Source organism: Myotis myotis, unplaced genomic scaffold, assembly GCF_014108235.1.
Source record: "Myotis myotis isolate mMyoMyo1 unplaced genomic scaffold, mMyoMyo1.p scaffold_m19_p_5, whole genome shotgun sequence".
Taxonomy (NCBI): Eukaryota; Metazoa; Chordata; class Mammalia; order Chiroptera; family Vespertilionidae; genus Myotis; species Myotis myotis.
The window spans coordinates 66,461,078-66,473,832 of NW_023416357.1; the positions used below are offsets into that span (position 1 = coordinate 66,461,078).

A 12,755-nucleotide genomic window follows, 5' to 3' on the forward strand; every position below is an offset into this window, starting at 1 on the left:
TCTCTTCTAGAGATCTGTTTCATCTGCCCTATCTTTCTAGCTTAAACGTTTCCTTCTAACTTCACTTTCTATTACTCCTGCTACGACTACTAAAAACCATAGACTTCTGAGCACTTCATGTACCAGACACTTCTAAAGTACTCTACAGGGATCAATTCATTTCATCCCCACAACAACTATTTGAGGCTGGAACTGCTACACCATTTTTCGGAGAAGGAAAAACTGAGACACAGAGAGTTTAAGTAACTTACTCAGGGTCATACAGCCAATAAGACATGAAGCCCAGATTCAAACACAAGCCATGGTATTCAGAGCCCATATTCCTAACGATATACCCCCTCATACCAACGCACAACCAGATTTAATGATCCCAAGTCTGTGCAAATGCCTCCTCAGCAGTGACACCGACCTCCATCCTTGGGCCCTTATTTCACAGTATGAAATAATAACCTTCATGTCCTGTTTTTAAGAATTCTTCCTCAGCTTACCACTTCCCCTCCTTCCAGAAAGCATGAGTTGACTAGGCTCTTCAGAAGCACAATCACATCCTTGTAGTTTCTCGGTGAGAAGCAAACTTATCAGTTCTTCTTTCTCCCGTGACATCAAAACAGAGCAGCAGCCTTATCAGGCACTAACAAGCAGAAAATGGAAAGACCATGACAGGGAGACGGCATTCCTGGACACACACTACACTGGGGTCCTTCAACTGTTACACGTTGTATAGGCTTTCCATGTTGCCAATAAGCACACGACCCATGTTAGACAAAGAAATCGACAACCGAATAGGCAGTACTTGTCAAACCTAAGTAGATGCTGAGTGTGCAAAGGCTGTGATCTGGTTGGGATCTGTGAGCATCTGTCTTCGCCCTATACTACGCCTAACTGTCAAACTGCCAAGATGCAGGGTTGTCTTCTCTTTTCCTTTTTGACAGCTTTAGAAGAAAGCAAAGCATTCCTTAATGCCTGGGTTATTTTCTAGAGCTGCCATAAGCTGGGCGGCTTGAACAACAGAAACATACAGTATTGTCTCACAGTTCTGAAGGCCAGAAGTCTGAGACCAAGGGGTCAGCTGGTTGGCTCCCTCTGCAGCTGTGAGGGAGGGAGAATCGATTCCATGCCTTTCCCCATGCCTCTGGCAGCCTCAGCCTCTCCTTGTTGAGTACTAGTTTACAGTGTTCTCCCCTTGTCTTCACATCATCTTCCCTCTGTTCATGTTTCCCTATGTCTTGGGAGACAGCTATAAATTGTTTTAAAACACTGTCCCTCCCCCCCCCTCTAAAATCAATAAACATAACCTTGGGCTAGGATTAAAAAATAATAAGAAGAAAACAAGGAACCCTTTTCATTAAACACTATTTCATTAAAGAAACTGAGCAACCAAGAGAAACACTGCTCGCGATGTACAATAAGACAACCGTGCTTACTGGATACAATACATGTTTCCCAACTGGCTTACCAATTTCCTTTCCTTCCCACTCTTTGTTCCTTCCCCCTATTCTTTCTCCTTTCTCTCTTTTTATTGAATTACAGAACTACAAAATACACTTATCACTGGTCTTTTCTGATAACCTTTAAAAGCATTTACTGCCATGTGTTTGTTTTATAGCAAATGTGCCCCATGCAGTGGGGTGGGTTTCAGATGCCAGGTAGTCCTGAGTGGGTGGGCTGGCAGTGGATTTTATGGGGTTGCAATAGCACCAGGCACATTTTCCAGATCAGCCAGGCCAATTCCCCACGGAAATTTAATCCAGTACAAGTGAAAGGAACTAGAGCTGGGCTGCCTACTATTCCTTGGTGTGTGGAGCTACAGCACAGACAGCTAGTGGGAGCAGCAGGCCCCATGACCACCTGGGCTGAAGGAGTGAGGCGGTCACGTCCGAAGGGGTGGTCCTAAAGAGAGAGCATACAAAGTAGGGAAACTGCAATGCAGGCAGACCCTCAGGGATTTGTAGTGAGCTGCTCCACTTCACACGTATTCACTCCCAAGAGCACACTTCAGCAGTCCATTTTGTCAACACAAACAAAGCTCTCCTAACCCAGAAGAGGGAAATAATCTAGAAACTGCACAAGGCACTTTGGACAGAGCAGTTTCTACACAGGTTTCTTAGAGGATATCTATAATGTCTAAGTGACTTTAAATAGAAGTGTCATATTCAGCATGTGGCCTGTAGGAACAGCTTCTGTTTTAAAGCAACTGACATACGAAGCACAAATGTGAATCTAGGAATAGTAGGCAGTTGACTTTACAAACAAATAAACACTTTCCATAACAGTCTTTTACATTAAGGATTCTCAAGTGCTTTCAAGCACTGATTCCATTCTCCCAAGAGTCCTGGAAAATAACTTGGTAAAATTACATCCATAATTTCAAACATGTCCAGGCTGTTAAGAGGCAGCCAACAAGAATTTCTCATTTCTTGTAAGTATAGAGACCATGTAGCATGGAAAAAATAAAATAAAAATAAAATAAAATAAAGAATTCAGACTCTGGATCCAGATTGCCTGCCTGGACTGAACCTTAATTCTAATACTTACTAGCTATTTGACATTGGAGAAGTCGCTTGGCCAGTCTAGAAGTCGGGAATTAAGAACATCATCCACATTTTGTGATGAAACGCTTAGCTATGTTGTCACTGCCATCGCCACCATCATCATCATTTCAGGAAAGGTTAGGAGCTCAGGTTCTGGAGTCAGACCTGCTGTGAACCCAGAACTTATTTGAATTGAACCCTCACCAAATCATCTATAAAATACATAGGACATAATATCTAGCAAGAACAAATAACACAGCATCTTCAACAAATAAATAGCTAATCAGAGAGAGGGAACTTACAGTTTTGAAAACAGACATATTTACAAATAAGAGCTCTTATTTATAGTCTCATCTATTAAAAATATACAATTTTATCACACTTATGAAATAACTGGAAATGTCGATATGAAAGGTATTTGATAATATTTAAGAACAACTATTAAAATTTTGGCACAAAATATGATTATGATTTCTAATAATGAGCATTTATCTTCCAAAGCTGTGCCCTCCAATACCATAGCCACTAGCCACATATGGCTATTTAACTTTAAATTGTTTAAAATTAATTAAAAGTAAAATTTTAGTTCCTCGATCTCACTAGCCACATTCTAAGTGGTGAATAGCTACACGTGGCTATGGTTACAGATATGGACTCTTTCTGTCAATGCAGAAAATTCTGTTGGACAGCACCAGGCTGGAGACACACACCTAATGAAACATTTGCAGATGAAACAATATGATGACTGGGATTTGCTTCCAAATAAAATAGTATAGGGAGAAGTGAATGAAGGTATGAATGAGGCAAAACTGGTTTATGGTTATTGCAGAAGGAATGGGACATGAGGGTTCAGTAAACTATTCTGTCTGATGGTCAGTTTTATGAGTTAGGCTATAATCTTCAGTTATTCAAGCACTAATCTGGGTGTTGCTGTGAGGTGTTTTGTGACTTGATTAAAGTCTATAATCAGTTTACTTTAAGGAAGATGACTTATCCTAGGCAATCCAAGGAGGTCTGATTCAAGGAGTTGCACGGCCATAAGAGTGGAACTGATGTCTTCTATATGAAGAAATTCTGCCTGTGGACAGCAGTTTAGCTCACATCCAGGAGATCCCGCCAGCCCCTCCTGTCAGCCCACCCTGTGGATTTCATATTGGCTTTGCCAGCTCCCACATAACTTAATTCCTTGCAATATATATATTTAATGACACTAATGTGTCTTGAGCATTTCCAAATGTCATTAAATATGCTTTAAATATAATATTATATTCATTATGCAAATGTACTACCATGTTCTCATGAAAAATTTTACCCCCAGAGACTTGTAAACAGAACCATGGCAGGGATCTCCCACACTACAGAAATGTACAATACCATCAACACTTTATCATCTTATGTTATTTTAAACTCATAACCTAAAATACCCCAACATAAATTTTAGTTAAAAAAAAAACTTGCAAATCATCATTTCCCTGTTCCATCAGTCGGCATTACGTTTGAAAGATTTTTTTTATTGATTTTTAGAAAAGGGGGGAGGGAGAGAAACATTAATGTGAGAGTGAAACATCGATCAGCTGCCTCCTGCACGCCCCCTACCAGGCATTGAGCCCGAAACCCTGGCACGTATCCTGACTGAGAATCTAACCGGCAACCTTTCAGTGCATGGGATGATGCCCAACTAACTGAGCCACACTAGCCAGGGTTCAACATTAAGTTTTAGCCACAGAAATCCTGAGACGTCTCAGGCAACTACTTCGAATGAAAAGCTACCTGTATATGAATTTTTAAATACCCAGTGCTCTTTTCAGCTTTCTAAACATCAAGAAGGAGGATCGGAGGGTGAGTGCCCCGTATCTGTCATTTTGACAGTTAAAGTCTGAATAGCCAACTGTATATCTGACCCCAACCCCAGACCACAAAGTTGGGCATAAAACCAGTCAACCAACAGTGTCCTGAGCCACAACATGGGTAGAACCACTAAGATCTACGCACAGTTCTGTGGGGAAACACTAAGTAAACAACAAAGCAACTGAAAGCTACAAGTACCTAGTATCATCTGGCCACAAAAGGGGGCTGGCATAACCAGAAGATGGTTGGATACATACACACACACACACACCAGCATTTTCAAAGTATAATCCATTAAGGGGATCCATTAAGTCAAAACTGTGTTTATAATCATACTAAGACATTATTTGCCTGTTTCACTGTTGACATTTACACTGATGGTGGAAAAGCAATGGTGGACAAAGAGATGAGGAACACGCAAAAGAAGTCGGTTGAATTTTTAAAAGCTGAGGGACACCCTGGCAATTCCTCAAATAATGTGCATAATTCACATCGGCTTTTAGGATGCAGAATTTAGGCAAGTAATAACATTTTAATAACAGATTTTTCAGTACCCTACCAATCCCTTTCCAACAGGCATGACTTTCCAAGCATCTTGGAGCCATTACAAAGGGTTGCTGTGTTCATATCAAACATGCTCTTGGCCCTTCATGCAGCTTTTAATTATTCATTCTGTAAGTGTTTTCTCTTCTTCCCCCCTTTTGCTGCCTGACCTTTGGGCATCATTTAGAACATAACTGAATACTTGTGGAAAGAGTAGTGACAGAAAGCCTTAAACTAGCAGAAATTTAGAGAAAAGACTAAGAAGCTGAGTACCCAAAGCCCATCGTTTCAGTCTCAAATCAGAGTGGAGCACAGTAAAGGAGTAACCTCTTCCTCCCATCACCCCAGCGCTCAGAAGAGAAAACCATCCAGCCACAGGTGCCCTAACTTGAACCCTCCAACTCCCAGCTTGCTGCCAGAGGATCTTCCCCATGCCCGATCTTCACACTTCTAACACAAGCCTGAAAGGCTCCCCACTACTTTCCACATCTGCACCAATTAGGCTGGCATTTGAGGTCCTCTATTTTACGGCTCAACTTATCCTTCCATGTTTATCTCCCAATGTGCCCGTATATCCATCAAACTGAATACTCAACATAAGCCAACACATGTCACTCCCTCCAACTGACTGGCCCATCCTCACTCTAGTCTCTGCCTGTTAAAATCCTTATCCCTCCCTTCAAGGTCCTCTTCAAGTTATCTATCAGGTTTCATGAAACCTTTGTCCACTTATCACATTGTGCCTGTATTAGAATTAAATGGTATACATATATTCTTTTCCTATTCACTTATAATTGCTGTAAAAGCCATGCCTTTCATATTTTATTTATTTCTGTTTGTATATCTGTAAGAACAGAGTGCTCATACTTGCTACATAAATTAATCATTTCAAGATATCAGTAATAATGTAACCAACTCCTAATTTATGGAAAACCATTTTGTTAGGAAATATGATTTAAATACAGTAGTTCTGAATGTTTCTTGGCTCCAGACAGAACCTAATACATCTGGGAAGTCCTGTGAGTCACTGCAGGGGAAGAGGGAAGTCAGCTAGAGGAGGCAGGCCTGGGGAGGGGGGCTGAGTTCTATCTGCAAAGTGAGACAGTTTGTGATGAGTGACGTGACAGTGATACTAATGAGGCACTCAGGTGTTTGTGGAGAGAAACAATGTACCTCAACAGTGAGGCCCGAACATCTATTAGGGATTCCATCTGTCCATTCAGCAGCACATGTGCAAATGGAAAACGTGTTTCAAGGGATCCCCAAACAAGTTGTTTATTCCCGGTACAGAATCACACTAGCACCTCACCCCATTCTATGATGCTCTGAAGCACAATATTCACATCAAACGCCAGGATTGACGGTGAGGATTTTTAAACGCAGAAGTTGCAAGACAAGGTCCAAATCTTCATGAATAGGTACGCTTGAGTATAATGAGAACTGTGGTGAGACAGGAGGAGCGTGCAGAGGATTCTGTGAAGTAATGAGAGCAAAGAGGAGAACCAGAGAGAGTGGTGTCATGGACCCAACATAGTAGAAAGTTTCAGGAAAGCAGGAGTGGTAACAACTTCAAATGACACTGCAGAGCACGAATCTGGCACTTAGAGGTCATTAATGATGAGAAGAGATAGTTTCATGAGACTGGCAGGTGTGGGAGTCAGACTGAAGAGAGATGAAGAATGTTGAAGTTTGTCAAAACAGGAAAAGGGAATGAGGACATCATCCTATGAGGATGCACAATCAGGGCTACAATCTCAGTAAAGTTTCTGGGGATCCAGTCTGAAACATGTTGGAATGTCCACTCCAGAGTGAAATGCAAGTTGCTGGACTCTGAACCACTTATTACTGAAAAAGAGGCACAGCACTTCATGGGCCTCTTTGCATTTTTGTTTGTTTGTTTTTTGTTAATCCTCACCCGAAGAAATATTTCCATTGATTTTCAGAGAGAATAGAATGGAGGGGGAGAGAGAGAGAAACATCAATGTGAAAGAGATGCACTGATTGGTTGTCTCCCACCCCAGCCTCGAGGTACATGTCCTTGATGGGAATCAAACCTGGGCCCCTTCAGTCCATAGGCTGATGCTCTATCCACTGAGCCAAACCGGCTAGGGTGGGCCTCTTTGCATTTTAAAGATAATACAGACCACATTTCAACATGTTCTGACTTTTTTTTACTAGGTAACCTATAAGACCACCAGTGTTGAGAACGGTCCAGAGCAAGAAATGGTTATGGAGTATGTCTGATCTGCAGCACAAACTGCTATGCTACTTGGGTCTTAGGACACAGTGGATCCAATTTGTAGAATCCACTAGAATCTAGAGAATCACAGCACAAACGTCTAGGATTCTGAAACAAAGCCATTTCCTCTTTTGCAGATAACTGTGCTTTTAAGAAATGACTCCTGACTTGTAACTAGGCTTTGGCAGAGCCGGATTAAAGGATATCCAGTGACTGTGTGAACTGATCTGCCCATAATGATATAAATGTTATCTGACCCACCAAGCCATAGGCTGGGCCTATGTAGAAGCAATCAATCATCAAAAGGTAAAGGTATACAAGAACGGGCTAAAGCAGGTCAACAAGGCACAGAAATTACACAAGCAGAGAGGCTCAAACACCTCGAACACCTGCTCCTACTTATCAGACCTATAGCTGCATGGAGAGTTCCTTGTGACCAGCTGAGTGAGAAGGAAACTTGGGCCTGGCTTAGAGATGGTGTTCATGATATCAGGCACGCAGCAAACAGCCTTACATCTCCAAAAAAGAGCATTCCTGAAATACTTTGTGAAGAGAAACTGTCCCAGCAGACACAGCTGTGACCAGTACATTTTCTTGTCCACTTTATCTACATTGAGAAATGGCTAAAATTAGGGATCTATACTGAGTCATGGGCAAAGAAAAATGGTTAACCTGGATGGCCAAGAACTTGGAAAAAAAGACAATATTGGAAGAGAGAGGAAGGAGGTCTAGGGGAGAGGTATATGGATGGACCTTTCAGAAGGAGCACAATGAGTGTAAAACACACTGTGTCCCATGTGAATGTACACCAAAGGGCCTCTCAGTAATCAAGTGAACAAATTAGATGTCATCCTCTTTCACCAGCACCCCAGTGCTTCCTCAATAGACCAAGTAGAAATGGCCACGGTGGCAGTAGAGAGGCTATGCATGGACTCAACAAGGACTTCTCACAAGGCTAACACAGCTCCTCCCAACGACGAGCACCTAACCTGCTGGCAGCAGAAACCAATCTTCAGTGCCCAAAACAGCCATTCCCCTGAAGGATCGGACGGCCACTTGGTGGCAGATTGATTACACTGGATCCTTTCCATCAAGAAGGTGTGTGTATGTATATATACCCTACACACATACATACGTGTACACCCATGAAATTTATTTTTCTTTACTTCTCCTTTTTCTAGCCTTTTCAGTAAGGACTGGTCATGGTGCTTAATTTTATCATTTAGTTTCTAGTTTACAAATATTCCTATGGAATTGTGAATAAACTGGAAGAGATAAATCACCCAGAGACAGGTATTATAACTGTCACCCAGCAATGAAATTCTTAATCTTAGATACTGAAGTAAGTACATGGATAATTAGGAGAACTAAAATCTCCTTGTAATCATGTAAGAAAAAAATCACCCATTAGAATAGCAAAAATTTGAAAGACTGATAATACTAAGTGTTAGTAAGTATATGGAGCAACTAGAATTCTCATGTATTGCTAGCTGGAATGTAAATTGGTATATCCACTTTGGAAAACCATTTGATAGTATCTCCTAAAGCTAATCAGACACCTACCCTCTGACACTAATTCTACTTCTAGCAATTTAGACATATGAGAAATGAGTGCATATTTCCACCAAAAAAAAAGTATGTGGATTCCTGTTGGTCAGCCTCACAGTCATTATCATATCTAGGAGCCATGTCCACCTTGTTTCCCTCCCTCTTCCCCTGTGTGACTGAAACTCTGTGGTTTAATCTGGATTGGCCTTGTGTGGAAGAGACAGAGCTGCAGCAGCAAGAACAGCAGCCAACAAGCCTGGCTCCACAGCATCGCAGAGAAAGACAACAACCTGGTACCTATTGGCAAGCTGGCCTCAGAGCACTATGATGATGAGGAAGAGGCGGATGAAGATGACAATGAGGATAGTGAAGAGGACTCAGAGGATGATGAGGACATGCAGGACATGGACGAGATGAATGACTACAATGAGTCACCTGATGACGGAGTGGTCAATGAGGTGGACATGGAAGGTAATGAACAGGATCAGGACCAGTGGATGATCTAAGTAGACAAGGCAGAATGGCCTCAGGGAGATTCCAGGCCAACCCAACCTACCCTGTGACTGCTGCAGAACCAGCTGATCACCCCAGTGCCTGAAAGATCACCCTCAGGCACCTCTCAACTGCTGCCATGACCTGGTCTCCTTGGCCCCTCCCACGCCATCAACCTGCCCTTGAATCCCCAGGACCTGAGTCCACCCCACCTTTCTGGCCAGTATCTCACCCCTTGAGGTGTAGTCTCTTTCTAACTCTCTTTAATAAAGACACAGGACTGATTCCTCCCTCCCGCAAAAAAAAAAAAAAAAAAAGTACGTGTATGAGTGTTTAGAATAGCTTTATGTATAACAGCTAAATACTATCCATCAATAGCACAATAGATAAATTGTATTATAATCAGACAATGGAATACCACACAGAAATTGAAAAGAAAAAAACTTCTGCCACAGGCAATAACATGAAAAATACCAAAGTAATGCTCAGTAAAAGAAGCCAGACACAAAAGAATACACATTTTATTATTCCATTTATACAATGTCATAAATAGGCCAAATTAATGTTCAGTGCTAAAAGAAGAGTGGTTTACCTCTGAGTGGGTGAGTGGAGGGAGGAGGGGGATACTGTCTGAAAAGGGACACGGGGAGCCTCTTTGGTACTGAAAATGTTGTGTATCTTGATCTGGATGGTGTTTACACAATCATATCTATACGTGAAAATTCATCCAGCTATGTAAGATCTGTGTACTTTCCTATATATTAGAGCTCAAAATTGTTTTTAAAAGATGTATGTGTATGCATATATTACTTAAAGAATCTAGAGAGGGACATAAGACACTGGGGGGTAGGGGAGGCCGGGGGAATGTCAAGGAGTGGCGGGGGGGGGGGGGAGGAGACATATGTAATACTCTTTGTAAAACTTGAAGCAATAAAACAAAAATAAAAAAAAAATGTATAAAGTAGAAGGATAAAAAAAAAAAGAATCCAGAGAGTTTCCTTCCAGTTTTTCTAATGGGTCCAACAAAGATGGAGTGAACACCAGAGATAAGTAATTCATCATATTTTCCATTGAGTGTGTGCTTAGAGAAATTGCCATCTTTCTACACAGCCAGAGGCAGACAATTATCTACGACAGCTGATTTCAAAAGCTTTCATTTCCTTATGCTCTCTAATCTTAATATGGTTGGAATAACAAATATTGATTGAATTTTGAATTTGAAACAACTTACTTTCTGCTTCAGTTTCAGGGGTAAGCAGGAAAAAATGTCTTTGAATGCCTTAATGAGTATATTTTAAATGTACATCGTATATCAACACCACTTGAAAGTTATCCTTACTATGATATAGCTACAATATTTTTGTAGCTCTTAAGTCTTTTATTAATCTTATTACCCAATTATTATCTTTACAGATATGAGAAGTAAACTTTCAGAAGAGATTGGCCTTTTAATGAAAAATAATAACCACCCTAGTGAAGATGATATATCATAGCAAGGATAACACCATGCTTCAAATCTCAAAATATCTATTTGAACTCTATAACTACTTATTACATTTTAAAAACTTTTATCCAGACTACAGGTCCAATAGAAATCCAATACATTTGTAAAGGTAAGTATCAGAGAAAATAAGAAAATGATTCTAAAAATATTTTAATATGTTGACATTTTTTTTCTTCTTTCTCGTGAAGCCAACCGATCAAGGAAAACTTTTAAATTCTTAGGCTTGTTGACAATACCAAGCCAAATGGGTTAGTCTACCATTAGACTAAGGATCCTGTTTCAGAATTATAAAACAAACTGACCATTAATTTTAAAAGTCAACCAAAACTTGACCTCAGTTTACCACTAATATCAATTCCACAAAGGTTAATGTTGACACATCTAAAAATGAAACCTTTAAGAACAACTGGTAAGTCTTCAGCACTCAACTAATGTTCTCTAAAGTAATCATTAACAATGATCTTTGCCCCGCTCTTCAATACATTACCATCCTTAAGATAACTCATCGTTTTTGAAACAATAAATACAGTATAAAGGGTATCAAGTCTGAGGGCTCACTCCAAATCTCAGCTAATGGCTTATTATATTTTCTAATCGTAGATGGCTTTATCTATATCTTTGATTATTCTTACAGTCTTAAAATTTAAACAATAAGTTTCCTGGCCAAACGTAAACTGTTACATAACACAGCTGTATGCACATTCAGCAATTTCTAGTAAAAGTGCATGTCAGTATTTTCCCCTATTTCACTCAGACAATAATTTCTTCACCTCTGACAACATTTATGCTGTATTTGCATGTAAATTTTTGGTAGTATATTTGTCCTTTTTTGTAAGTTGTCTATAATTGTTTTTAGAAAATGAGAAGTGTGATCAGTCAGGTGCCAGCAGAAAACAGAATGATGAGGAGAACGTAATCAAGGAGATGTCCGCCAAGGTGTGGGCAGAGGAACCAACCCAACATAGTGCAGTTCCTTGGCACTGGCAACCATGAGGAGCTATTCCACACCAGGTTTGAAAGAGTGAGGCGAGGAAGGCATTGCTGGAACCCAGAGGGAACCAGTGAACGGGGAAGGGCCACCTGACAGGAGGATGAAGGAACAGACATTCCTACCTCACTCTCTTCCTGCCCTCTGACCTCCTGCTACAGCCTTCCACGGGCCAAAACCAAAGAGACCAGAAGGCAAAGAAGTTGATGTCACCCACAAGGGTCAATGTCCCAGGGCACAGAGCAGAATGGATCAGGATGGAAAATGGTTTGTACAGGCAAATGGCAGATAAGCCATTCAGGAAGAAAGGCAAGCCAAGCTCACATACTTCATGTAGCTACTTGCATTCTGCTATTTGTTCTTGTGTCTTATTTTGTACTGTAAGCTCTTTGAAGGCAGGGATTTACAGAAACAATCTTAGATCCCACACAAACCTCGCAGTAGGCACTTAAGGTATATACCCGAACAAGGGACAAAACAAGCCATCTGCGTACAGGTCACAGCATGACGCTGATGCAGGGAAGGCTCACACAGGCACATCTTTGCACCTGACCCTGAAGAGCCCTCAGAAACAGACACCAATGAGGCTAATCTTTCCACATTAAAGAGAGGGCCAAAAGAGGCCGAGGTCCCAAGACTTCTATCAACAGCCAGACTGATCACTTAGCTCTGCCTGACACCCCCATGTCAACACAGGACAGAGTGCTGTTCTAACAAGTAAGATCCCAACCCCTGGATCATCCTGCCCAACACTTCCTAAGCTCCAGTGCTGAACCTTGAATCTACTCTTGATAGATTGAGACCAAAATAAAACTTCATTTACATTTCACTCCATTTATTTAAAAAAAAAAAAAAATTCTGTTACTTAAGAGCCTATAAAACCTCTTGTCTCTGAGACTTTAATGAGGCACTAGTGCTTCTATGTTTATATAAACACCGGACTTATCTTCCCTTATCAACTACCACTTGCATAAATCTCCTTAGGAAAGGCCCTCAGCCCCACCCTGCCCTGCCCTCCCCTCCTGGCTTCTCTATGGAGCTACCACTCCACATTCCCCTGCT

General features: G+C 41.1%; 1 protein-coding gene and 1 pseudogene across 11 annotated transcripts in view; one reads left to right on the forward strand and one right to left on the reverse strand.

Annotated features, from left to right (window-relative positions):
• The window catches only part of EPB41L4A (erythrocyte membrane protein band 4.1 like 4A), a 214,602-nt gene that overhangs the window by 160,117 nt on the left and 41,730 nt on the right, over positions 1-12,755 (reverse strand). For 2 of the 11 annotated variants that reach the window (XM_036310758.1, XM_036310757.1), the window contains exon 3: positions 2,536-2,696. The exons of 8 other annotated variants lie outside the window; for them this stretch is intronic. The gene's annotated coding sequence lies outside the window, so the exon portion shown is untranslated. Of the gene's footprint in view, positions 1-2,535; positions 2,700-12,755 lie in introns of all 11 variants that reach the window. One more of the 11 variants, XM_036310759.1, reaches the window with a different exon arrangement.
• Positions 8,845-9,303, forward strand: LOC118656949 (annotated as a pseudogene).